This window comes from Falco naumanni, chromosome 11, assembly GCF_017639655.2.
Source record: "Falco naumanni isolate bFalNau1 chromosome 11, bFalNau1.pat, whole genome shotgun sequence".
Lineage (NCBI taxonomy): Eukaryota > Metazoa > Chordata > Aves > Falconiformes > Falconidae > Falco > Falco naumanni.
Genome location: NC_054064.1, coordinates 29,958,226 through 29,974,697, shown reverse-complemented (window position 1 = coordinate 29,974,697; position 16,472 = coordinate 29,958,226). Strand labels below are relative to the sequence as shown.

The window sequence follows — 16,472 nt, the reverse complement described above, 5'->3', positions numbered from 1 at the left end:
GTGTTGTACATTGTATACAGGCTTTTTAAAGTGCTTTTGTTTTAAAAAAGTACAATTCCTATTTGGTTGAAACTGCTTGATTTTTAAAGGATTCATGCATGCCATGGAAGGACAGAAGGGGTAGAAAGACCAATATCAGAAATAGTGTTAACAGGTGGCACCCACAGCGAGATAGTCTTGTGGATAAACCGCCTTGCTGGTAGCAAAGACATCAGCCCTCTGCACTCTTCAAACTCTTGAACTCCTGCCTTCAGGGTCAACTCCAGGAGCAAATTCATAACCTCTTGTATGGGAGATGCCCGGTCCAGCTCAGTCAGACCTACAGATGGAGCAGGGAAGCATTGCCAAGGGAGCCAGGACTGGTGCCCAGCACACACGCGGGCTGTGGTGATGGGACCTCTCTTGCTTTCATCGGGCCGAGAGGCAGCTATGCAGACACATAATCCCGTGTGCCCAAGGAGAGCCATTTGCTCTGCTCCAGAGGGTCACCTGTCCCCAGGGCAGTGCACACCAACACACGCTGGCAGAAACTCTGTCTTCCTCTTCCTCACTGTGTTTGTGACAACCGCACCTCCTTGTTGGCTCCCACAGTGCAGTCAGCCAGTAATCCCCTCCTCTTCTCCAACTCTTCTGCTAAATAATTCAGGTGCTGAAAAGCTTCCTTTTAAAATGCTCCTGGCTTATTAGTACCCTTCATGCATCGCAATCTTCTGCGCTGTCTCCTTCTCTGCCTTCGGGTCATTTCTTATATGCAGGAAACAAGAACAGGATGGCAAAGTTTGCATGAAATATCTATTCTTGCCTGGGAGAAAATGCAGACTGCTGACTCAGGCTACGCGTACAAACAGTCCAAACACTGCGAAATATATAGCCCCACCGCTCCTCCAGCTGTGCATTTTCCCACTCTAACCATCCGCCACGACTTGTTTGCACAATCAGCCTCTTTGGAAAACACCCACCTTGAGGAGATGCTCTTTGACAATCTCAGGGAGAAAATACTTTTAAAAAGTTTTGGAAGGCAGTGGGTGTCTGAGGTTGAGTACACACACCTAACCTCACCCAGAGTTGTGACATGTGCTGCCTGCATGGAAAACGTCCCCGACAGCAGCCTTGTGTCATGTTTGGTGGGTACATATGTGCCGGTGGAGGCTGCCATGAGCTGTGCTCCTTGGTGACCTTTCCTTCCCAGACGGAAATGAACTTCTTCTCTTCATCTGACATCTGTGAGCAATCTGAGGCTGCTCCATACCACACAGCTTGGCTTCCTAATGTTTTGGTGAGGAAAGATCATGTGGGATGAGCTGAACGATATTTTCCAGTTTGCCCACAGGTCTCACCTCTGGTTCTAATCGCTTCATGGAAACCAATAGCCTATGGTGTATGATCAGAGGAGAAGCCAGATTCACTCAGCTATCTTTTTATCCCCCAAAGGCTCTTCAAACTTGTCTGAATTCCCACTTTTCAAGTGAGGAGTTAGTGGGAGGGCTTCATTAAATAATCATGGAAACACCTAAGGAAAAGAAGCAACCTAACAGCTGACTTACATGGAAGCGAAAGATCAAATCTGGCCTCAGCCAGGTGAATCTAGAGTCATTCTGGAATTTTATTGTGCAAATACCAGTTGTCTTACCCCAGAAGTCACTTGCTTTCCTGCCTGAAGGTCTGTTCCTACTGTCTCAGGCACTTTTCAGCTTTTCTGCTTGTGAGTTTTGTCTTCTGAGACACTTCTCTGAGGGTGAGGAGAGGTGGACTGTGCTCACAGGTCTGTCTCTGATGCCCCAGGTGGCCCATGGAAGTCACTAGCGATGTCACCCCAGAGGATGTGCTTCAAGGCCAGATTCCCTAGGAGGGCTGGGATCCAGGAGACATCGCTCCCAGCCTGCCTGGCTGCATCCATTCGGCATATGCTGCCTGCGCCTGCACAGCCCCCATCTCTGCCTCGGCTGCGACTAACCCCAAGAACGATGCTCCTACAGATACCAGGAATAAACCTCAGTGAGATCAGGCCTTGTGCAGCTCAGAGTGATTCTGAAAATCCCATTTGTCTCATCCTCTTGGTCCACGGGTTCCTCCTGGGATATCACTTCATTTGCCTGCTCTGGGGGTGGAAATGCCTTACTGCTTGCTTGCAGTCCTGTAGGATCGCTCATCAGCACCGGGAGGCACAAATATCTGACAGTGTATGGTACCACCTGAAGTTTATCGGTGTTAAGATTGGGGTTTTAATTGGCTAACTGTAAGGAGAAATATGTTGGGGGTTTGTGGGTGGCTGGATTTCTGTTGGTGATGGGGGAAAAACACCCTTCTGCCAACACCTGTGCCAGGGCTTATCTCCTGTCCTCCACTTCTGGGTTATTGATGTTGGATCCTGCTTGATTAGCTGAGCTGCCAGCATTCCCTGTGCGTCCCTGCTCATCCGCTCAGATTGCTTTCACAAACGGTGCCATCTCTTCTTTCTCTGGTTACCCTGCAAATATAATTTTATAGGGGCATGTTTTCCAGTCCTCCCAGCTGCACTGAAGTGACTTTTGCTGTAGCAAGAAGTTAGCCCAAGGTTTTGCTGCAGCCTTGACGGTGAAGCTGGAGCTACATGGAGCTGCTGGCAGCCTGCGTGCTTCTCTCCTGCTTCACTCCTAGATCGCCCTTTCTTTGCAACTTGAGCTTTTTATTTTTCTCGCAGGGGACCGACAGCCATCGATGCTATCTGTGCACTCTCCCGATTCGCTCCTAGGGCTCGGCATAGCTCCCCTCATCTCGGGGAGCTGGGAAAAGATGTGACTCTCCTACTAGACCTAAAGAGAGTAGTTTGTGGTAGAAACTGCAGGGAAAAAAAACTTTCTCTCCCCCCTCCTCCTCCTCCTCTCCTCCCCGTGGGCGCTGTTGCTCACTCACATTTTCCCAAGTGCCTTCTCTGCTTTATTTTCATGGAGTCACGGAAACAACTCGCTCTTTGGGATTTACATGCCTTTGAGGAAAGGGCAGAGCAGCTTTGAGAGATGAATCCTTCTCTGCTGCCTGCTTTGTGGCTAGGCTTACGAACCATGGGAGAGAGATTTTGCAGCTCTAACTTTGCAGCCTTTTCGCCTCGCTGTCTGAACTGATACCTTTCCTTTGAAATGGAGAATGTGGCAAGTGGTTTTTGCCCAGTGTCTTAAGTCTTAGTCCAAATTTTGCAAGGGATTCAAGATTTTTGTGGGCAGCTTCTATTTTATTCCTCTCCTGACCCACTTTGCTGCTGTGCTTGGATAAATAATTTCTGCAGGGTAGAAAGTGCAGCCAAAGTAAGTAGCTTAATGTCTTTTCTCAGTAAAAAAATCATTAAAATTATCAGTCTCAGATTCACTTTGACACTAAATTAAAACCATGCTCAGTCGTGACGGAAAAATATCACAAACAAGAACTGCATAAAGAACCTGGCTCCAAAGTGGTTAGTACCTTCCCCAGTTTCTTATGCTCATGCAATAAAGTTGTGCTTTCGGTCGAAGTATAAAGGCAAAGTTGGTGCTCAATCTGGAAGTGGTTGGTTTTCACCCAGACTTCACCTGGTGGCCTCATCAATCTTCTATGACCGATTTGTGCCATGTTGTCCTTGTAGAACTGAGAGCAAAATGGCACTATAAGGGATTGTTGTTTTGATGCCATATCACATTATTTCTGAGGGAGTCCTACAAAGGAACATCATTCCTTTTTAACCCGGGCTGCTTGCAGGGCGCAGGCTGGAATATCTCAGGGTTTGTCTTTGAAATCCCAGCAGTGAGTGTGGCTCTTGCACACCCAGAGACACCCATCAGTCAGCCCCTGAGACCTCAGAATTTCCCTTTTGTATTGAAATTCATGAATGAGAAATGCAGCCAGGTACCTCCCTAGGAGACCTCGGTGGGTTTTGGCCACCCTGTAACAGGAGCGATGGGATTCCTTTTCTGAGACACGGTATCTCCTCCTGTGGCTAAATGACCGAGCCTATTCCTACTCAAGGGCTTTGCAAAGAGCAAATTAACAAGATGGGGGCAATATTTGAACTGGCATGGAATCTGGAGGCACCCAGTGTTTTCATTCTTTTTCCAGCCCTCTGTCTTTTTTCCACTTGGTCCTTGGGTGATGCCATTACAAAGACAGATCAGAGTTTTTTTCCTGTCAATATTAGAATTGGTCACCAGATACACTAACCCCGATGGCAGTTACCTGATCTTGTCCACACACACTGCTAGCACTCCGAAGTGACCCATCTGTAGATCTCCAGAAGCCTGAAGGTATGTCTTTCTTGACTCCAGACAACCAGGTAAAGCTTTGGCCATGCTCTAGGGACAGATAACAATATAAACAGAGAAACTCAGATAAACTGGAGGCAAAACAACTTCAAACTCATGTTTGATTAATGTAAATAAAGGTGTTATTTTCATTTGTGATCCACTGTGTTGTCCCACCTTGCCTGTACAACATTAATAACAATTGGGGGGGGGGGGGGGGGGCGGTTTAGTACCTTAAACCAACCTTGTAAGGCAATTTCATTTGTTCTCAGCAACACTTATGATTAAAAAACTCTCTTCCATAGTGAAAACAATTGTGAAACATTTACTTGTCTTCCCCAGTAAAAGCCTTTCTGGGAATGAAGGGGAAAAGAGGAAAGTAATGTTTTCCAGTACTCACTAAAGCTAGAATTTCATATGAAATTTTAATTAATCATATATTTTTAATCATAGAGACCTGATCTGGGTAGGATGGTGTTTGTATATCATGTATCACACATAGAGAAAATGCTGCTTGGAAGAACACACACACACACAACTTTCCAGGGATTATTTTGCACTTGGCAATTTATTTCATCCACATATTGACATATTAAAATACCTATATATTGAATTAATAGGATAGGATCCACCCACGATTGGAGTGCCTGGCACGGTGGATCAGCACACTCTGCTGCCATTTGGCACTCCACCTGGGATTGCCACATGAAGTATTGCACACGGATACTGGTGTCCCAGTCCTTCCCCAGAAAGCACCAGCACTGGGCTGGGTGGTTGCAGTGAGGTGTCACACGCTCCCTTCGGGATTTGCGTCCTCTCTATTGAGTCCAGCATATTTTGGCTCCTTGAGGATTAGGGTTTTGGGGTTCCCCGTGTGAAGATGATGCCTGGGCGAGCTCAGCCCGGGCAGGTGCACAGCTCGGTGGACTCAAGCCTGGGGCCAGCTCTCCTCCTTCCCACAGCTGCGTGCTGACTGCTCCATCAGCACAGATTTATTTCCATGCTCGATTTGTAGGAATAAAAGAGCCAGATAAGAAATATGTTTTTAATAGTAATGTCACCAACGAATGCCGAGGATCTTGATATTACCCATTAAGTAAAAGCAGGGGTGGAATGAGCATCATTTGTCTGTTGCCAGCTTCTCTCAACTGGCTTTCATTTAGTGGAGGAAAAAACCCCAATCATTGCTATCCAGGTAATAGTGAAATATATTTGTTGTCAGCAACAGGTCAAAATGCAGAGATATGTTATTCACAGCAAGCTGACTTCACATTTTCTGAGCTAAATGCTGTATCCCTTTCCTCAATTATTCACATATGTTTTCTGATTTAATAATAACGCACATGCTGTCCCCTAAAGAAAGCTTGCAGTTTACAGGATTCATGATGGTCAACTAGAATACATCTGCTCGGCCACTTCTTGTTCCAGAAGCTGAACCGGTGAATCTCAGAGGTGAAATTAAGAAAGGCGCCAGTATGAAGTGCATCCTCTTAATATATAAAAACAAACAATTTCGCCCCCAAGGAGAGAGCAATTGAGGAAAGTTTTAATGATACAGCTTCAGCGGAGAAGCTTAAATAAGAAAAAAAGTGAGCTTGATGGTCACACTATAATAGCTAACTGATGTCTTCCCCTGGCACGAGGAAGGCTTGATCGTTCAGCGTTGTTTGAAGGTGGCTGCCACTGTGTTCCAGCATAACATACCGCATTCCATGGTGAAATAGCGTACATGTAACGTTCCATGATAAACGGCCACGCTTGCTGCTTAGCAGTGCTTGGTAACTTTGATGTATGGTTTTGTCTGGCGTGTGGCATGTGACAGCAGAATTGCCTGGGTAAACGAGTCTGTGCTCGGGTCTGAACAAACACATCGGTTCTGTTACAAGTGCCGGAGCTGCGTGGCAGATGTCTGTCTGTCCTTCTTGCTCTCTTTCTTCCACCCTCTCTGCTTCAGGCCTTCTGTAAAGTAAATTACTTTTCTGCCCACATCGGTTTGGACTGGTTTTCTATCAGCTTGGTTGATGCACTTTCTTACCCCTTGAATCCTCTGTGGGTGCAAGGCTTCGTTCACCTTCAGAACAGCAAAGGCAAAAAAAGCTTGCCAAAAAACAGCAACAGTGAGCTGGCCTTGTGTAATGCCTCTTTGTATGGTCCTTCAAGTTACCATATAAACAACTATCAGAGCCACGGGCAGGTTCTACAGCTGATCCCTGCTAGAGAAATGATGGTCTGTTACCCCCCATGAAAAGCATAAGGATGCTAAGGGTGGAAAGAAGTCCAAGAAACAGGGAGTTCAGTGACAGTAGGCATGGCTGGAGCTACATAAGGAGTAATTTGTGCAATCAGGTACGGGCCAGGCAAGAAATGAGGGGTGGGAACAGCCATAGTCAGAAAGTCCCCTCCCTGGCACCTCCTGCTCACATCATCATTCATGTCTCATTTTCAGCTCTGTGGCAGCAGGGAGGTGCCAGCTCAGGAGACATCACCATGATGGGTGACACTATGCTCATCATCATTACAAATCCCCTTGTCAGGTACTGGATCAGAGAACAGGGCTGCTCACCAGTGGGGGTTTCCATTTCCGAGAGAAAAAACAAACATTTTGAGAACACAGATGGTGTTGACGTAACCAAAGCCTGTGCTCTCCCTGGAAAAAAGTTCAGTGGGAGATTTTTGACCATCACCAAATACACTTTGAACCAAGATAGCTTAGTGATCCCCCAAAGATGAAAGAACAAGGAATTTTGGATTCCCCTCCTCCCATGCACCACCTCTGGTTGATGCCTCAGCAGTCAGGCATTGAACAGCATCCTGCAACTTGTGAGCCCCTGTGTTATTAAAAAGATCACTTTCAAGTGTAATGCAGTAAAACCTCATATGATTTCCATATGTCCTGGTGCCTGAATATTTTGCAACTGATTCACAATGAAAAAAACCTTATAAACACATTATCTTGACAGGAGCAATTCTGGAAGTAGCAGGAGATACAATAGCAGAGACTTTGAAAGGAGGTCATTATTATCCAGTAGCATTTTTCACTGCATGTCTATGAAATTTATGTCAATGAGTCACATCCTTTCAAATAAAAGAATGAAAAGTGCCCTGTAGGACAGGTGAGCTCCTCCCCAAGCCTCCCCCTGACTATTTAGCTCCAGAGCTGCTTGCAGCCCTGCCAGCGAGGCTATTAGCTGAACAAGCCACAGATCCAGATGCCTCGGCTGGGAAAGAAAATGATCCAAGCTTCGACATATGGATTTTGCTACAGCTGCAGCCGCAAGTGCTGACTCCTTTGCTGGAGGACACAGAGGGGCCAGATGGAAAGAAAAGCAACACCGCCACTGCTGCCCACAAAACCGGACGATTCAAGGCAGCCAGCGATGAAACGGCGCACATACTTCTGACAGCACGTAACTGGCCGTGAGAGCACAGCTCCGGGGGCGACAGGGCTCCTGTGAGCTCCAAGTGTTGTGCACAGGATGCAAAAGCCTCAAGTTCTGCCAGTCTGGGCCTCCCAAGCGTTCCCTACGAGGCTGGAAGTTGTTCTGTTTAAGCTGGGGACGTCTCCTTCCTCTGTGATGAAGGACCAATTTTAATGCTCAAGATTTTATTTTTTTTTTCCAGAATACCAAGCTGTTTTTTGGTATCCATTTCGATACTCCTTAGAAGGCCCTCTTTTCTGGAGAAGGCTGAGTGATGCTTCTCTGCAAACCCCTGCCCAGCGCCACTATCACAGCAGCATGGACTGTAACTGGGACTGTACCTCTAGAGCCATTCCTAAACTGGTCTATCAGCAGACTCACACGTTGTATGCATCTGCCACACTCCAGAGACATGGGAGAACCTGTGTGGCACAGGGAGCCAGGGCAGCAGTCCAAGCAGAGGACAACCCCGAGCAGTGGCACCAGGCTCAGCAGCTCTGTCCTGCTCATGAAGGATCTGGCTCCTCCTGCTTCAGTACAGAGGTGAAACCCCAGTGACAACCTCAGCTGTAAACAAAACTGACGGGTTATGGACTCATCTCAAACATAGCCTGGATTTTTGCTGCATGATCCAGTCTTGGTCGGACCTGTCTTCCTGCTAATGCTTTGCAGGTTCATTTAACCCCTACTGCCTTCATACCCCACTTTCTTCTCATGAAAAGTAGCAGATGTTCCTCTCTGCGCCTGACTTCAAACGTAAGAGGTGCTCAGCCTCTCCAAAGCAAGTTAATCTACACGCAGTTTCTGCAGTGCCCGATCTGGAATCATCCCCAAATGGTGGTCCTGGCATAAGGAATAATTGCAAAGCAGATCAGCAGCTGAACAACAGAGCTAGCCTGGAAACCCCATACATCACCTAGCAGGTGGCATCAGACCTGGATGGTCTAGATACTGATGTAGATGAAGGAGTTCTGCTGAAGCAGAAGGGGAACAACAGGCCCTTGGCCTGGTCCAGAGCATTTCTGCTGGGACACCAATACACAGAGCTCTCATCCATGGCACCCAGCTGACCTGCCTTGAGTCCAGGTGGGATTTAGCATTGCCCTGAGACAGGTCACAGGAGCTCAGCTGTCCTCCGCAGTTCCCTTGGATTCCCATAAAGAAATTTTCATTTACGTTAGTGAATCTGTGAGAAGAGCCCTCTTTTATATCTCTCCTTCCTCTGCATTTCCCTCCCATCTCATGGAAGTGCATTCCCTACCTTTAACTGGGAATCGGAAATATAACTAAAGCTAGTGGGGCAATAGCGGTGCATTAACTGCTCCAAACACCTGGGAGAAGCTGGTTTGATTGCCTGTTTTCAGTGTGAAGGCTGGTTCAGCTCTTTGTGAATTTGTAGTAAATCAGCACTTCATAATAAGAACAAATGTTTCATTCTCACTTAAAAATTACTACGGTTAGAGGCTTGTAATGTGTAGTTTTCATGCAAGGGTTACATGACGGGAACTTAAATCTGTTCCATTTTCATCCATAATTTAAAACGTGTCATTTTGATCGATGAATTAGTAAAGGAACCCAGGATAATTTTGAAACTACCAGCTTAGTAAAGTTGTCTGACCTTGCAAATAACCTTTCCAGTTTAGAAACCTTTAATAGCTTAACTATTAGCTAATCTCCTGGGAAACCTTTTCCCTGGGCAAAACTAGTATGGAAATATAACACCAGTAATAAGGTTTCCATCTTTCTTCTATCTTGATCTTTTAAATTAATTGCCACTCAGTAAAAACACAAGACTGGGAGGCAAGGGATAAAAATCCTTGCAAGGGGAGGGCAGGAGTTAACTGTAGGCTGTTTCTATCCTTTACCTGCCTTTTTTGCATAGATTCATTAGGTGCCGAAATATATTAGCAATTGTTAAGGCATAACTGCAGCTTGATTGCTTGACATTTTTGGCTGAAAGCTGTGAAATAGATCACTTTGTAATGGAAAAAAGCTGCTCCTGCTTATAATGAGCAAACATTTTAAAACCTTGAATGCTTTGCAGGGCACCTCAACAAGCCCCGGAGAGCTTTTGTGTTACAGTTGCATAGTTGTAGTTGCTTCTTGGGTTTTGTGGGTTGTTTCTTTCTGGGGAAGGGCAGTGGTTTTTCCAAGGGCAACCGAGGACTGTAAGAATGTGATTTGTTAGAGGAAAACCAGAGCCGTGTATAAGTGAAGAGGATGGCCCAGGTGAAACGTGGGCTAACATCTAGTCTAAAACAGGGTTCAGGTTCCTAAGCACGCTACTTAGTTTATTTTTCAAAGTTTTGCCTTTAATTCAAGCATTTGAATTGATGAAAGGTTCTCCCTATAGCTTTACCTGGCTGATAAAGGGGTTCTCATTTTACTTTACATTGCATTTAGCCATTTAGCACTGTGTTTTTCCATGCTGTCTGAGGAAGGAAAAAAAAAAAAAAAAAGAAAAAAAAAAAGAAAATCTGTCTTCTAGGCTAGCAGTGTGTGACCTTTCCATTGCTCTAGCTCTCGGGCAGCCCACCACCAGGTTCAGCTGATGGCAGTTCTCCTTCCAGTAAGGACAGGGGCATCACTGTGCCAAGCACCAGGGAGGCCCTGGGTCTCTGCTGTGCTTCAGGTGCTGCTCTCCCCACTGTGTTTCACCCTTTTAACCCTGTTAACTCTTGCTGTTCCAGTAATAAGAAACCAGAGGCATGCAACCAAAATGAAAGGTCCTTTCAAACCACAAATATGAATGTTTCCATTTAACAAAAAAAAAAAAAAAAAAAAAAAAGAGAAAAGGCGCCTTTTTTTTTTGAGGGGGGGTGGTGGTGTGAGTGAAGAGCTTAGTGAGACCTAAACTTATTTGCAAGCATTCTGCATCTTTTGCAGAGACAAAGATCACCCACCATGCAGGTGAAGGCACAGTTTATGTAGCAATAACATGGCTCCTGGACAAAGAGAGAGAGAGTTTTGGTGCAAGAGAATGGCGCCACGTGGGCTTCCCCTGGGCTTATCGTTAGCTGTTGAGGTTTATTTTGCAGCTCTGTGCTTCAAGCTTTTTGGCTATGTGAGCAAAGGTAAGCCCCTATCTCAGCACAGTGACACAACCAGCATCTGCTCCGGCACCACCCATCCAGGCTATTGATCTCCAAACATCTCCTTCGCGCTGAGACTGTGCAGATCCCAACCGCATGCGATGGGCTGAGCGCAGGGTCCTGCTCTGCGGGCTCTGCTTTCAGGGAAAATGAGCTTCATCCTGGCGCAGCGACTGGGATTGCCTGGTGACCTTTGAACCAGCACTTAAGCCCCTGGAGCACAGAAATTAGACTTCAGTCTGGAAGGACCTCTGCTCCAACAGATGACTTGTTATTTTATCTTGAACAGCGGCAGCCGCAGAGGAGCGTTGGCACATGGCTTTTAGAGCTAATCACTCAGACGCTTTGAGGAAAGCAGGAATTTTGCTCCCTCCCCCTCCAGCAACCTGGGACTTTATTGTGTGTCTGGATCATTTCAGGCTGATCCTTCCTTAACTTTTTCTGTTTATTTCCCCCAGGCTCAAAGTTCTGATACAATCCCTGGACCTCTCTAGCACATGTGGGGAAGATTCTTCACTTGAGCCCCTTGAACCCAACCCCTTCCCTACTGCAGGTCTCTGTTTTTCTCCTCCATGAGCCACCTGTTGCGTGTTTCATCTTTCTGGGATCTCCCCACCAAATCCCAAGAAGCTCATACCAAAACCCTGTCTTCTTGCCTCTTTCACTACTATCATTCATCCCTGATGATGCACAGTTGGCAATCCAAGGAAGGGGTGAGAAGAATCATCTCCCCTACTTTCTTTCTCTCCCATCAAGCCTATAGGGAAAGTCTGAGGCTACAGCAAATTAGAGAAAGAAATCTCCATTTTTTCATGCCCTGAGGCTCCAAAATACTTGTTGTTTATTCAGTCCAGTTCTGCTCAACCTAACAAGGGCTCCCTGCAGGGACTGAAGCGCAGGGAAGCAACACACAAACTTGTGTCACAGGAACATGACAAACATCATAGCCAGTTGAGAGAGACCAAGATTCAAACCAAGAACCCTTGTGACTGAATAGTGGAAAGCCACTGGTAACGTGCCCAAAACGGCCCACAAAACTTACACGAGAGCAGAAGTGAACAGAGCGGGTCCCAGGGCTGCTCCAGCTTCCCTCCTTTCCTAGGTCTGAATCAGGTGTAGAGTATCTCCGGGGCTCTTGGTCACCACCTCCATCCATCAGAAGGCCTAGGCTGGTGGGTCAGACCCTAAATTGGTTCCTCCAAGCAGGTGTTGGTGGTAGGCTCGTTCTAGCCCTCATTACACTGCCACGGGGGCAGACCTCATAGGCTCCCAGTGGGCAGGATGAGACCCTGTGGGAGGAGAAGCAGGTGTTGGTGTGACCTCCTGGTCTTGCTGGCTACCATATCAGAGGTGCTTACTGTTAGAAATATATTGAGATGCTTAGCATTGCATGAGACAGAAGCAAACCTGTTGTGTCTGTCTGGAGAGTCTCACAGTGGTGCATCTCCAGCACAGTGGCTGTTACCTCCTTCTTTAATCTACCACCTTCAGGTGATCTTGCACCTCTGATCTCCACGGGGTTACCCCTGGACCATTCGCATCTCACAGTGTGCAGCTAGTCCAAACACTGGATGCACACACACACAGAGCTTTCTTGGAGGTCCCTGAGCTAATGGGACTGTACCGATCCTCATAGCAAACTGCCCTGCAACCCACAGAAAAGCCATTTAATGAAAACGTTGGACTATAAAGCTCCTGTCTGGTTTGGGACATTGCAACTGCAGAAGAGAATTCATGGCCTCTTGCAGAGGACTGCACTCAAAGTAAATAATATTATTTCAGAAAACAAAATTCATTTTGCAGACTGAGACCAACTGCAACAGGATACGAAGCGGGGGGAAAAAAGTAAAAATGCCTTGCCCCCAAGGCTATTTATTATTTATACACCACTGTGCCTAGATAAACTCCTCCTTGAAAGAGTAGGACGAAAATAATTCTGCAATGTGGAAACAAACTACCTATTTAAAGTGATTTTATGCCTGAATGGCCTCATTATAAAAACAGTCTGCGTGCAATAACTTTTTACCTTTTTCTACATTATCCAATGAACTGCTTTTTGTCACTCTCACCAGTTTCAGTGCTTTCATGCAACCACCTTGGTGGAAAGCCTCCGCGGTTTCCTTAGAAACGTCTTCCTTCCTGGATGTTGACCCATGGTGGTTGAGGCAGCTAAAACCCTGGAGAGGTCCTGTTCAAACAGGAAAGAGCAGACAGTTTAATGGCCAGCTTTGCAGCTCTGTTCCTCCACAGTTTACAATAGTTGGGAGCTATAAAAGAAAAATATCATAACGAATGTTTATTTTATGGCCAGCTTTGTGTCGGTATTTTGGACAAAAGCTGAATCTGTAGCTCACGGGCTGTTGTTGGGCAGCGGCAGGGTAGAGGTGGGTTGCTTGCAGAGTTCTGGCTTTTGGGAGACAGCTCCCCATGCGCAAATAGACTTTGTCCTTTGGAAAAAACACATGCTGTTGAGCTTATAGGTGCATTCATAAGCCAGTAGCACAAGGGAGGCAGTCTGAGAAGCTGTAAATAATGTCACCTTTCAAGTGTTCTGCAGCACTCGTACATGAATGCTCCTCAATGTCTGAGCTGGAATAAGAGGCCAGAGAGCAGCAGTTTGTGAGAGAGCTGGGAAGAACACTTGTCAGGCCAGGACTTTATCAAACTGGGCTTATCTCCTGCTCTGCCCATGGCCAAACACTCATTCCCAGGGCCAGGTATCCACCTCATGAGTTGATCACTGGCATTACTGGAGATGTTGCTGGCAAAGTCAGAGGAGTCTTCAGGGTGAACCTTACGTGAAGGGACCTGGTGAGACCTTTTTACCATGCACCTCTCACAGAATCATCTCCACCCATCTAAGGCATCAGCAAGAGCAAGCCCATGTGCAGGTCATGCAAGTGTTTCACAGTTGCTGCTGCCTTGCACTCAGTTCCAGAGGAGCTTATGAAGTCTTTCAGCTATGCTAAGGCCTGGGCACTTGCTGCTGTCTAAATGCTGATGGCATTCTTCTAAATGCTGCCTGTTCTCTGGGTTTTGTGGCCCTTACACAAGGAATGGAATAACCAACCAATGACAGTTGAGTTACCAGCCCTAAGCTGCTTAACCCTCCAGTGTGCACTCTCCAATCCGTATTCTGGCCATGTATAGCACCCACAAGCTTGGGAAATCCATGGTATGAAGAAGAGCAAAATATCTCCAGGATGTTTTCAGCCTGATCCAAGCTGCCCACGAGTCCTGTGGGGAGCATGGCATAACTCCTACCCCCATCCAAAGGAAGAGAAATATCTGTTAAATCCAGCACAGCACTGTGCTAATGCTGGTGCACCAGGTCAGGGGACAGCCAGCTTGGAGTGACCTGGGACCACCTGCAAAACCCATGCTGAGCTGGCCTAAGGCAGATGGCAGGGGCTGCTACCCACCTGCCTGCCTCTGCTGCGCGCCCTCATGGATGCACATTCAGGTGCAGAGAGTCTGTGTTACTTACTTCTCTACTGCACTCACTCAGCTGCTAAATCTATAGGGAAATCTTGGTTACCAGGGCTGGACATAAGCAGACAGAATCAACATAAAGAGGCAAGAAAGGGAGAACTGTAATTAACAACAACAAAAATAAATTACGTGAGAGCACTTCTCTTAAAGTTTTTAATAGCAAACATTACACAGGGCAGGTTTTTCAAGCCAAACAGGAAGAGAAACAAACAAACAACTACAGCCAGCTAATTCACAGGCTTTTAGAAGTCAGGTTATCAACCAGGGACCCACAGACAGGAACTGATGAAGCACAAATCTCCAGGGAAACAGATGAGGTTTTCAAAGAACACAAACACATAAAACCCTAAGATGTACATACATTTGTAAATAAGTCCAGGGAAGAGCCGGATACCTGATTCCCAGGCTGAGGTTTATGAGCTGGAATAATAGTCTGAAGACTCGATCCACACTGCTAAATCCAGAAACAGTTGGGGAGGTAATTTGGGTATGTGCCAATCTTGAATAAGGCAGATTATATTAGTGAGACTGAGTGCTGCCAGCCTGGATGTGATGGCAGAAGAAGAAAGCAAAGAAAAGCTGAAGAATACCTGGAAATGTGGAGGGCAAGTGTTAGGGAGCTCCACCCTCTCCAAAGGACCTCCATAGTTATGGAAGAGTGTTCTACAGCACTACACACAATCTTTAGGGCAGAAACACTGCTAGTGAGTCATATCAGAAACTACAAGACCCTGGAGGGATCCTGAGCACTGCTTCAGGATGACCTGCCGTGGGCTGAGCTGCTCTTTCCAAACACCCCTCAACCTCCAGGCAATTTATATTTTCCATGACACAGTAATGGATAGGGTTTAATACCTACAGACAAGAGTTAAATGGCCTCTTGGTGATGTGTAAATTAGCAAGTGGACAGTTGCCCCAGTCAGAAATGGCAAACAAATATTTATTAGTTATTTCAAAGAACCACAGCCGTATAACTTTGTCGCTTGACTGCAGAAGTGTTTGTGTTTTTACTAAAACCAATGCTAAAGGTGATGGCTTTATTCCTAACTGAGGTAACATCTGTAACTCTGTGATTTACTACCTTCAGGTAACAGAAAAAAAACCCCAAAAAACAACAAACCAGAATGTGTTTTAAAGTGCATTGGTCTTGCAGTACGCTAGGAAGATGCCAAGACAGAATTTAAATACCATTCTACATGAGCAAAATTACTGTTGGTTTCACTAAAATATCTGATTTTGTGACTGCTGTGCTTTTTATCAGAGCAATCACCCACCTACTAGGCAAAGGGCTCTGCCTAAATGATGATGTAGTGGGACAAGATGGTGCAACAAGGAAGGGGACAAGGGAGAGCAGGAGCACTGGAATGTGTCATAGGGCTTGACACTGGATCCATTACTGTTCAATAACCTCATTAGCAACCTGAGGGATGGGACAGAGAGCACCCTCAGAAAGGCTGCAGGTGACACAGAATGGATGTCGGGTGTGCCACTCTTCAGGGGGACCTTGAAAGCTGGAGAAATGGCCAACGGGAATCTCATGATGTTCAACATAGGGCATGTTGAGTGGGGAGGAGTAACCCCATGCACCAGAACAGGCTGGGGGCTGTCTGGGAAGCAGCTGGGCAGAATAGGATCTGGGGGTTCTGGTGGACACCAAACTGAAAATGAGGAGCCAGAGATGTATCCTCAGAGCACAGAACCAAACCCCAGAGCCCTGGGCTGCATTAGGAAGAATGTTGCCTTCAGGCTGAGAGAGGTGATCCTTCCCCTCTACTTGGCACCGGTGAGACACATCTGGAGTGCTGGGTCCTCTGCTGGGCTCCCCAGACCAGGAGAGAAGGAACAGCCTGGAGACAGTCCAGTGGAGGGCCCCAGAGACAGCCGAGGCACTGCAGCGTGTCACACGAGGAGAGGCTGAGGCTGCTTAACCCGGAGAAGAGAAGGCTCAGGGGCACCTTGTCAGTGTGTATAAATACCTGACAGGGCAGGCTAAAGAAGGCCCAGGTGGACTCTTCCCAGTGGCACCCAGTGCCAGGGCAACGAACACAAATTGAAATACAGGAAATTCCATTTATGTGTTAAAAATAAAGCTTTTTTTTAAAGCAAGGGTGGTTGAACACTGGGCCAGGTTGCCCAGAAAGGTTGAGGGGTGTCCCTCCTCTATCTGTCTTCTAAACCATCTAAGCCACCATCTAAACTGAAAAAAAAACCCCATATTTAGA

General features: G+C 46.6%; 1 long non-coding RNA gene across 1 annotated transcript; it reads right to left on the bottom strand.

Moving 5' to 3' along the window:
- Positions 1–305: 305 nt before the first annotated feature.
- On the bottom strand, positions 306–12,941 carry LOC121095653. Its single transcript, XR_005830170.1, has 4 exons — positions 12,785–12,941; positions 11,801–12,047; positions 4,183–4,298; positions 306–744 (listed from the first exon to the last, which is right to left on the bottom strand). It is a non-coding gene; the product is annotated as an uncharacterized LOC121095653 (long non-coding RNA).
- Between the last annotated feature and the right edge of the window lie 3,531 nt (positions 12,942–16,472).